The 11,493-nt window shown below is 35.4% G+C and overlaps 1 protein-coding gene and 1 long non-coding RNA gene across 2 annotated transcripts in view; one reads left to right on the top strand and one right to left on the bottom strand.

The window, feature by feature from the left end:
- Positions 1–11,493, top strand: part of LOC5507897 (neuropeptide FF receptor 1) — a 41,765-nt gene that overhangs the window by 9,316 nt on the left and 20,956 nt on the right. The window lies entirely within an intron of this gene.
- Positions 5,104–8,769, bottom strand: LOC116615038. The gene is made up of 2 exons (XR_004294818.2): positions 8,465–8,769; positions 5,104–6,008 (listed from the first exon to the last, which is right to left on the bottom strand). It is a non-coding gene; the product is annotated as an uncharacterized LOC116615038 (long non-coding RNA).

The raw sequence follows: 11,493 nt of genomic DNA, 5'->3' as shown, positions 1-11,493 counted from the left end.
GTAACCGTTTTTTCGGATCAGATAGTGGCTATTAGTCTAATGTTTTTTTTTATAAATTATAAACGTGGATGTTTCAAGGGTACCCACTATTTGTAGTATTAAGACAATTAAAAGATTAAAAGAAAACTACATTCGCGAAACGGATTCGAAAAGTGACGGAAGACGCGAAACATGGCGTAACAACAACCAGGTATGAGCATGAGCTCATTTGTATTTATTTATTTTCTTCAAACAAAGTGACTTATCGATTTTTTTTACCCAAAAGGAGGTTCTGGATATATTTTGCTAAAATTCCGGTGCTTGTACATACATATACATATATATATATATATATATATATTGTAGGAAAAAAAACACGTGAACTACCGTTTCATCTCTACAAGCATGTTTCGTTGTTGCCCACTCATCAGGAGATTTATTAAGAATATATTACTACCATCACTTATATACTATCTATGTGTCGATGAGGCGTTGAAGGTAGTCATTACGTGATGGTAGTGGGATATTCTTGGACGTTATGGCATCCAAGTGGTTTCACAAGACCTTTTTCGGGTTGTGGGTACTTCTCAAAACCGGTACAGTCCGGTTGAGGGGTCAATGTGTTAAATATTAGATTAAACTATATAAAAATAAATAAAAACTAAATAAAAACTGATTCTAAACCACTTTCAACTTTCATTTGTTGTTAGATTTAGTTCTGATATCCTGTCGGACCATGTTTTCTTCATAAATATGACTTTACTTAAAAAGTAAAGCAAAACAAATCTCAAGCTGAGCCGATCGTACATAAAACCACATACCTTCGTATCACATTTCACAGCATATCAGTCAATCTTGTTTTAAAAACTGTCGTTTTTCTAGCTCGCTCGGTCATTTCCTTATTAGGCATTACTTACCATATTTGGGAGTCCGCTTCAACTAATTTTTTTCGGTTTCTTATCGTTTTAGACGAATTCCTACGTACGTAAACTTGCAGAAATTCGTGTTTACTACGATTTTGCTGGCAGCCATCTTGGAGATGGAGCCTAGTCCCTAACGTTTTAGAATATCACAGGTCTCCCGCGCGCTCGCCCCAGGATCTTTTAGACCATTTAGAAAAAACGACAGCCGTTGATACCACCAAGACCGGCCGATGAAGCAAGGATACGTATTTCAAATTCCCATACAAACGTGTTGAAAAAACTTTTGAATTGAATAGACATTGAATTGACATTATTGAATGTAGACATAGAACCCGCATGAATTTCCCGCCAAATACTCTGAACACACGGCTCCCAATAAGGCAGAGAAAAATGAAAAAAAGATTTTGGGCGTATTTTTTGGGTTAGGGTAGCATATAAATTTTCTTATAGAGTAGAATAAAGACTATTGTTATATTGATTTACTTCCAATCTGATAAAAGATCCTAAATATGGTAAAAATCCTATGCTTCAAGTTTTGGCAAAACACTTTTCAAATCGAATTTATATGGTTATGATGTAACCGTTTTTTCGGATCAGATAGTGGCTATTAGTCTAATGTTTTTTTTTTATAAATTATAAACGTGGATGTTTCAAGGGTACCCACTATTTTTAATATTAAGACAATTAAAAGATTAAAAGAAAACTACATTCGCGAAACGGATTCGAAAAGTGACGGAAGACGCGAAACATGGCGTAACAACAACCAGGTATGAGCATGAGCTCATTTGTATTTATTTATTTTCTTCAAACAAAGTGACTTATCGATTTTTTTTACGCAAAAGGAGGTTCTGGATATATTTTGCTAAAATTCCGGTGCTTGTACATACATATATATATATATATATATATATATATATATATATTGTAGGAAAAAAAACACGTGAACTACCGTTTCATCTCTACAAGCATGTTTCGTTGTTGCCCAATCATCAGGAGATTTATTAAGAATATATTACTACCATCACTTATATACTATCTATGTGTCGATGAGGCGTTGAAGGTAGTCATTACGTGATGGTAGTGGGATATTCTTGGACGTTATGGCATCCAAGTGGTTTCACAAGACCTTTTTCGGGTTGTGGGTACTTCTCAAAACCGGTACAGTCCGGTTGAGGGGTCAATGTGTTAAATATTAGATTAAACTATATAAAAATAAATAAAAACTAAATAAAAACTGATTCTAAACCACTTTCAACTTTCATTTGTTGTTAGATTTAGTTCTGATATCCTGTCGGACCATGTTTTCTTCATAAATATGACTTTACTTAAAAAGTAAAGCAAAACAAATCTCAAGCTGAGCCGATCGTACATAAAACCACATACCTTCGTATCACATTTCACAGCATATCAGTCAATCTTGTTTTAAAAACTGTCGTTTTTCTAGCTCGCTCGGTCATTTCCTTATTAGGCATTACTTACCATATTTGGGAGTCCGCTTCAATCATTTTTTTCGGTTTCTTATCGTTTTAGACGAATTCCTACGTACGTAAACTTGCAGAAATTCGTGTTTACTACGATTTTGCTGGCAGCCATCTTGGAGATGGAGCCTAGTCCCTAACGTTTTAGAATATCACAGGTCTCCCGCGCGCTTGCCCCAGGATCTTTTAGACCATTTAGAAAAACGACAGCCGTTGATACCACCAAGACCGGCCGATGAAGCAAGGATACGTATTTCAAATTCCCATACAAACGTGTTGAAAAAACTTTTGAATTGAATAGACATTGAATTGACATTATTGAATGTAGACATAGAACCCGCATGAATTTCCCGCCAAATACTCTGAACACACGGCTCCCAATAAGGCAGAGAAAAATGAAGAAAATATTTTGGGCGTATTTTTTGGGTTAGGGTAGCATATAAATTTTCTTATAGAGTAGAATAAAGACTATTGTTATATTGATTTACTTCCAATATGATAAAAGATCCTAAATATGGTAAAAATCCTATGCTTCAAGTTTTGGCAAAACACTTTTCAAATCGAATTTATATGGTTATGATGTAACCGTTTTTTCGGATCAGATAGTGGCTATTAGTCTAATGTTTTTTTTTTATAAATTATAAACGTGGATGTTTCAAGGGTACCCACTATTTGTAGTATTAAGACAATTAAAAGATTAAAAGAAAACTACATTCGCGAAACGGATTCGAAAAGTGACGGAAGACGCGAAACATGGCGTAACAACAACCAGGTATGAGCATGAGCTCATTTGTATTTATTTATTTTCTTCAAACAAAGTGACTTATCGATTTTTTTACGCAAAAGGAGGTTCTGGATATATTTTGCTATATATATATATATATATATATATATATATTGTAGGAAAAAAAACACGTGAACTACCGTTTCATCTCTACAAGCATGTTTCGTTGTTGCCCAATCATCAGGAGATTTATTAAGAATATATTACTACCATCACTTATATACTATCTATGTGTCGATGAGGCGTTGAAGGTAGTCATTACGTGATGGTAGTGGGATATTCTTGGACGTTATGGCATCCAAGTGGTTTCACAAGACCTTTTTCGGGTTGTGGGTACTTCTCAAAACCGGTACAGTCCGGTTGAGGGGTCAATGTGTTAAATATTAGATTAAACTATATAAAAATAAATAAAAACTAAATAAAAACTGATTCTAAACCACTTTCAACTTTCATTTGTTGTTAGATTTAGTTCTGATATCCTGTCGGACCATGTTTTCTTTATAAATATGACTTTACTTAAAAAGTAAAGCAAAACAAATCTCAAGCTGAGCCGATCGTACATAAAACCACATACCTTCGTATCACATTTCACAGCATATCAGTCAATCTTGTTTTAAAAACTGTCGTTTTTCTAGCTCGCTCGGTCATTTCCTTATTAGGCATTACTTACCATATTTGGGAGTCCGCTTCAATCATTTTTTTCGGTTTCTTATCGTTTTAGACGAATTCCTACGTACGTAAACTTGCAGAAATTCGTGTTTACTACGATTTTGCTGGCAGCCATCTTGGAGATGGAGCCTAGTCCCTAACGTTTTAGAATATCACAGGTCTCCCGCGCGCTCGCCCCAGGATCTTTTAGACCATTTAGTAAAACGACAGCCGTTGATACCACCAAGACCGGCCGATGAAGCAAGGATACGTATTTCAAATTCCCATACAAACGTGTTGAAAAAACTTTTGAATTGAATAGACATTGAATTGACATTATTGAATGTAGACATAGAACCTGCATGAATTTCCCGCCAAATACTCTGAACACACGGCTCCCAATAAGGCAGAGAAAAATGAAGAAAATATTTTGGGCGTATTTTTTGGGTTAGGGTAGCATATAAATTTTCTTATAGAGTAGAATAAAGACTATTGTTATATTGATTTACTTCCAATATGATAAAAGATCCTAAATATGGTAAAAATCCTATGCTTCAAGTTTTGGCAAAACACTTTTCAAATCGAATTTATATGGTTATGATGTAACCGTTTTTTCGGATCAGATAGTGGCTATTAGTCTAATGTTTTTTTTTTATAAATTATAAACGTGGATGTTTCAAGGGTACCCACTATTTGTAATATTAAGACAATTAAAAGATTAAAAGAAAACTACATTCGCGAAACGGATTCGAAAAGTGACGGAAGACGCGAAACATGGCGTAACAACAACCAGGTATGAGCATTAGCTCATTTGTATTTATTTATTTTCTTCAAACAAAGTGACTTATCGATTTTTTTTACGCAAAAGGAGGTTCTGGATATATTTTGCTAAAATTCCGGTGCTTGTGAAAAATATGTACTTTTTGCAATTTCGTTTATGCAATTTATGCAATGTAGTTTTTGCAATTTAGCAATTTTAAGGAAATTTTAATATCTACACTGTAGATCTATCTCTAAAGATCTTGGGGCAAAGGTATTATTTATTCTTATTAGGAAAAAAACAACGACCAAATTTGATTGATTTTGGGTAAACCATCCACAAATTTGCGGCCACGATAAGCTACTTTAGAAATACACGGCAACTAGCCAAACATTTTTAAGGTCTTGTGAGCAATTAACATTCAAATTCATTTCGAAAAGAGTACAATTTACTAATCAAATTACAGCCATCAAAATTCAGTGTTTACTTTTAGCGCAGATAAGAAATTTGGGCAGCATACAGGAATCCATGTTGTAGAACTCTTTTATTTGAGATTCATTCAACAACGTTCCCTCGTAAAGACGACGATTACTTTAATAATATCAGTGCTTTACCAATGAATAATAGATGCTGAACCAACAAACAATACGATTACTTAAATACTCCATATTTCTTTGTCTATAGTTTATGGCAGTGTCTTTGTCTGACGTTCCTTAGGGTTCACATCAGGGAAAGTGGGGCTGGAAATTATTTATATAGTATTCTTGTTATTTGTCAGCGCGTTTTATAATTTTTTTCTTATTTTTTATTTAGTGAGTTGGGCCCATCGAATTTTAAGAATTGTGTAAAATTGATGAGAACATTCTCAACAGCAATTTCTATTTGCGCTCCTAATGACTAATAGAGACAACATTGGGAATTTACTAAAGCATCTCGTGGTTTACAAGTCAGGAAAGGTAACTTTGCCATTACAAAAACCTTAAAGCCAAACTTCTGAAATACAAAACCAAATTGTTCATGGGAATTTTCGTGAGTTGGTTGCATTTTATGGCGCTTGGATCTTTCATGTCTTTAGACCTCTAGGAATAGTAGTACAGCTTTCATGTAAATAGACATGACTTTCTCTACTCTCTTTTCTCCTATTTTTACCTATTCTCCTTTATCTTTTCTTGTTTCTGTTCTAATTCTGTTCTGGGAACCCCTTAATCTCACGGTAAACACAGCCAGCGTCTTGGTTACGCTCTTTTGAGCAAGTTTCTGGTGGGAGTTTTGACGACGAGGTAAAATAGGTTTCTTCTCGCTTCGGGGAGACCTTCGGGGGGGGCCTTCTAACTTTTCACTCTGCGCATCGCAAAGCCGGACATTTTGACGGCAAAGTGAAAGGCAGGTCGCAACATTTGGTACCGATTGCAACTGAGTTGACCCGCTTGATTAATCTGAAAAGTAAGGGTTAAAATAATCAAATGAAGCGAAATGATACAGCTTTGAAGCCTGGGATTCATCTTATCGTATTTATTGATTGCTTTCGTGGTTCCGATACACAGATTTTTACACTGCCTTGAAACTGCGTCGTCTTACGGGCGTAAAAAAGCATCAACGATATAGTTAAACGATTCAAAGTCTATCTGTTCTTTTCTTTCATTATTATGCTTCAAGACATTTGCAGGACTTTTAGAGACTGACCTTGTTTGCAACCTTGCTTGCAACAAGAGTAAGGACCTAAATATAAAATATATACATTTTCACATTATGCTGGAAAATATGCTTTTTGGCCATTTATTATTTCTTTGTGATTGTGGTTGCGGTCGCTATGATAAAGATCCTTTTCTTATTTTACCGTTGAAAATCCAAGGCTATGATTTAGCAGTGATATGAAATATTACCTAGTATCGCCCGATGAGATGGACCGCGCAAACAAGCGCTTTGAAACCACTTTAAGGGGTAGTTATCATGGTCATTTTAAGCCCAAACTGAATTGACCTTTATTGCCGTCTAAGGGATTAAGGTTTGCTCTCAGGATTGAAGGAGACAATGAAATAGTATCTATTTACTTCCAAATCGTCGTTGAATTTACGATTTTCTCGCACAACTATTCGTGGCAGATGAAATAGTGAATCAGAAGTACAGTCGAGAATGTTATGCTTATTATAAGTTGCAAGTTAAAATAATTCGCTTCGAGAAAAAAAATTGTGCTAAGCGTTTTTTTGTTGTTGTAATTTTTACAAGTGCAAAATGCATTTTAGGACTGACTACACAATCACAGAGCTGCTCAGAAAACTACGATGGAAAGTGGAGCAAATGTATTTCCTTCTTGCGGGAAAAATATCTTCAAGATAAACGGAGATTTTGCTGTTTTTTTTTTTAATTTTTAGTTTATTTTTATGTGATGTGGATATGTGTAGGACTTTAATTTATTCATACGAATTTTTACAAATTTTATTTTTCGGTTTGTATAATTATTGTTGAATTGCCAATCCGTGCAACAATTATTTGGCAAAAGATGTCAAGTCTAAGGGGGTTTCGTGTATTTAATTAACAGTTGAATGAGAGACCGTAATTAGATAGTATAGATGGAACATTAACCCATTGAGCCCTCAACCGGCCTAAACCGTCCGCGAGAAGAAACCATACATTTCATATGCAAAATAAATAAATGTGATAAATGTTCTTGAACATAAACATACAAAAATTTGCAAAAAGAACTGTAAAGCCAAATAATAGCTCAGGTTCTTAGAAAGATTTTAAATCTATACCAAAGGATCAAAACACCTCCAAAAAGTTGCTAAGAACTGTAAAGCCAAATAATAGCTCAGGTTCTTAGAAAGATTTTAAATCTATACCAAAGGATCAACACACCTCCAAAAAGTTGCTAAGAACTTTAAAGCCCAATAATAGCTCAGGTTCTTAGAAATATTTTAAATCTATACCAAAGGATCAACACACCTCAAGCCATAAATAGTTCATCTCCATGGCCTCAAAATACAATGTGCCCTGTTTGTAAGGCACGTACCTCAGCACCTGCTACGGTCCTGGGGCTCGTTTCCCAAAACACCTGAGAATTCTCGCTCCGAAAACGTTTTATTTCTTAAATTTTAATAGCTGGCTAATCCTATAAAATTTATGGTATCTAAATATGTTGAAATATCGTCAAACATCGTATTTTACCACAAAGATTCATGTGAAGGATATTCTCTTTATAGATTTATAAAATTTGATCTTTCTCGAACTTCTCGGGCCCGAAATTCACATGGCTTTATTAAGAAAGTTCTCGGGATCTCGCAGTAACCCGAGACTTTTCGGGTAACTTTTTGGCTTCAGCAAAACTTCGAAAACAGCTATAGAGCGTAATCATTTGGAATACGAACCAAAGAAAGTTCAAACTGTTCTAAAACATGGAAGCGGTTCTCCAAAAGGAAAACATGCGAAATTTTTAGCAGAAATGAAAAATAAAGTTTTCGGGCCCGAGAATTCTCTGGAGTTTCGATAGATAGATATACAAGCAAGATTTGAGGCTGCAATTTATTCGATCGAAGACGAAAAGACACGTATGCAGCTTATCTTGAGTTTAAGAAGTCAGATTCGACGTAATAAGGAGTAATGTTGTGAGCCTACACTAGGTGAGATAACATCTTCAGGGAAAACTTACAATTTTGTTTAGCAGTTTGACAAGTTTAGAAAGGGAACTGTCATAATTATTGCCCTTAACTATGCAACCATAGATTAAATCAGGATAAATCAGTAAAGTATAGAATACACTAAAAACTGGAATTCGACTCTGCAGTTTTTGGTGTATTGTATTCATTCTTTTGGTTCACGGACACAACTATTTGGGCTTTTTGTATTTATCAGTAAAGTATAGCGTAGCGTTAATAGGCAAGCTTTGATACAATACCTTGCATATAATCAGACATTAATATTCTTATTTCTTCAAGCCTTTGCCAGCCGCCATTTTGTCATCCTAGCAAGGTACCAAGCCTGGAAAGGCACCATTTCCATCGACTGATTTTGGGAAGCCAATGCGATATTTTTTAATTGAATTTCGTTTTTTTTTTGTAGATGGCAATCTTGATATTTTAGCACATTATGTGCCTTCCAATATTAAATGAAAACAATAACAAAGGCGTGGCTGAGGAGCAGTAAAAATTATTTCTTAGCGTAAATTCGTAGAGGGTCTACGTTGAAAGTATTTTTCTGCTTGAGATGGAAAATGTAAATCCATTCATAAGAAATCCGGTCTTTTATGCACAAATCAGTAGACAAAGCGCTTATTATGAACGCATAAGATTAATGGTGTCCTTAGGGCAGTAGACTAATATCATCCAAGCAGCTGTCACTAACGCTGGCAATTGTGTTGTGGAGAGATATGGCCGCGAGGCAGATGGCCAATCATGCCGCCATTTTATGATCCTGCTCAATGTCGAGTCACACATAAAGCATCCATTTCCATCCGCTAATTCAAGCAAGTAACCAGGATATTTTCAATCAAATATTTTCAATAACATATTAGATTTCATTCTTGGATTGTTATTTTGAAGTTTCCTTGCAAATAAGCCGCGCAATAAACAATAACAAAGGCATGAGTGATCGACATTTTTTAGTGTTGGGAAGTGCCAGTTTATAAGATTTAAAAAAAATATTTTAAACAATTTCAAAACCAATTATGCAATCATAAGTCTAGGCATATTTATATCCAAAATTTCTTTCAGGTCTCCGAATAAAAATATTAGAGAGAGATACTAGAACTGTTTCCTTCTTTGTGCTATTTTTTATAAAATCATTTAGTGAATAAAGGGGGGAGGGGGGGGGATTCTTTATTTAGGGAGATCAATTTTACCCTCGCACGAAACGAGGTATTGCCGGATTCCGGATTGCGGAGTGGACCAATATCGGATTCAGCCAAGCCTTATTTCAGGGACATAGGTAGAAATAATGGGATTCTTCGCGGATTTCGCCAAAAAATAACTAAAAGTTAACAAAATCGGACTATACTATTTAGCAGTTGTTCTGAATTGATTTCATTTTTGAATTGAGTTGGAGAAACCCTTTTTCTCTGTCCCGGGGGTGAATTTCAGCTGAACTCCCATTTTTGCTCCGCTTCATTCCCGAAACCCCTCATTTAACCGTTAGCCCATGAACCTGTTTTTCTACTTTTTCATAAACGAGCTATTTGGTTTGACAGGGTACTAAGAACACAGCCGCTGTGGAACAAAAGCCCATTCTCTAAGTCCCTCGCGAGCCTGTGCCGTGTTGAAAAATGACTGGCAAAATGAACCACAATTTCACTTGGCTTATGATTTTTCATTATAACACGCGGGGCGATACAGTTTTGGATTTTCGTTATTTCCTCAACGGAAAAAAGCATTCCCTCTACCTTCTTTCGATAGTTATTGTTCGTTTTAATTATCGTTGATTTTACAACAAAGATTGTATGCAAATGCATGCAAATGAATCAAGTCGATTGTTTCATCGTCATTTGTGTGCATTTGCATTGAATACGGCTAATGGATAATATAAACAATTTTACACCGGTTTTACGGTGTATTTCCATTTCTAACAGAGTAGACGGTGAAATCTCTGAGTATATCAGATCAGGGGCGGATACAGGGGGGGGGGGTGGATTGGGTGGATATCCACCCCCTTTTTGAGCAAAAAAAGTGAAAAGTCACTACGGAGAAGGTACTGTCCATGTGCCATCGCCTGCTTGACTTTGCTGACGCGACTAATTCAATTCATCTTTAAGTATTGTTAGATGTATGTGACCTACCAAGAACCACTGGATCAGTTATAAGCCGTCTATCCGGCCATTATCCACCCCCATTTTGACATCTGCACCTGCAGATTGAGACAAGTGTTTTTTCCTGTTTGCTTCTGATTGATATTTTGCTATCATTAGTATTTATATATAAAACTACTAGACTAACAAGGAGAGAGCTTTCATATAAACCATACTTATTAAAAGTAAATTCTATTCAATCCCCTGGGAAATCCAATTCCCTTCCCACCCTTTGAATGGCTATTGAATAATTAACCCTGAAGACTTTTTAATGATTCGCTATTAAGAAAAGAATTTAAGCGCAGTTGTATCTCAGTTTTCTATCTGTTAATAGCTTACAATTCTATTGAAAAACAATAGAAGACATTCATTTTAGGAAAATCACTTGAAAAAAAGGGCTTAAAACAACAACAACAACAACAACAAAAACTCTTGGTGAAATTTTGAGGGGGGGGGGGGGCGTAAGGGTTTGCGGTAATGCGGTTTTTACCTTAAATCTGTCGCGATTTTTTTGTTTTTTGTTTTGTATTTTATTTTATATCGCGGTTTCTCTAGACTGCGCGGTTGACGGTTATTGGCTTTTTCGGTTTTTGGCGTTTGTGCGTCGTTTTTTTTGTGCGTTTTCCGCACCCCCCTTACGCCGCCTCTCTTTGAGTAAAACATACGTGAGGAATTCTTCCATTTTCGCGATTCAAGATGCTTTTGTCCTCTCTCACCCCTATTGGCTGAAAAATGTTTGTTAAGAAGTTTTGTTATAGAGGTAAAAGTTATTTGCTTTCAGGTACGTTTTTTCGCTACCTTGGAATGTAAGCATTTCACAAATTCTATAAGACAAATATAATTTAAATCCTATCTGAGGATGTATGTTGCCGAGGCTCGGGGTCTACAATAACGAAAATTTATCTTTTTTTTCGTCTGCAAAAGCAGGTGGGAAATCTTGAATGCGTTCAAATATTAATAAAACAATTTCATCTGGAATGTAAGTAAATCGAGCTAATACACTGTATTTTGAAAATAAACGTCGTCTCTCTCAATAAATACAAGAAATGGTGCGAATAAACCACAATAAACCACAGAATATAATGAGTTCTTGAACTTTGAAATACGTTTCTTTAGTTTTTTTTAGCCGCCTTATTTATCGTTTATGG

This window comes from Nematostella vectensis, chromosome 9 (genome assembly GCF_932526225.1).
Source record: "Nematostella vectensis chromosome 9, jaNemVect1.1, whole genome shotgun sequence".
Taxonomy (NCBI): domain Eukaryota; kingdom Metazoa; phylum Cnidaria; class Anthozoa; order Actiniaria; family Edwardsiidae; genus Nematostella; species Nematostella vectensis.
The sequence above is the reverse complement of the archived record's forward strand: the minus strand, read 5'-3'. Positions and strand labels throughout refer to the sequence as shown.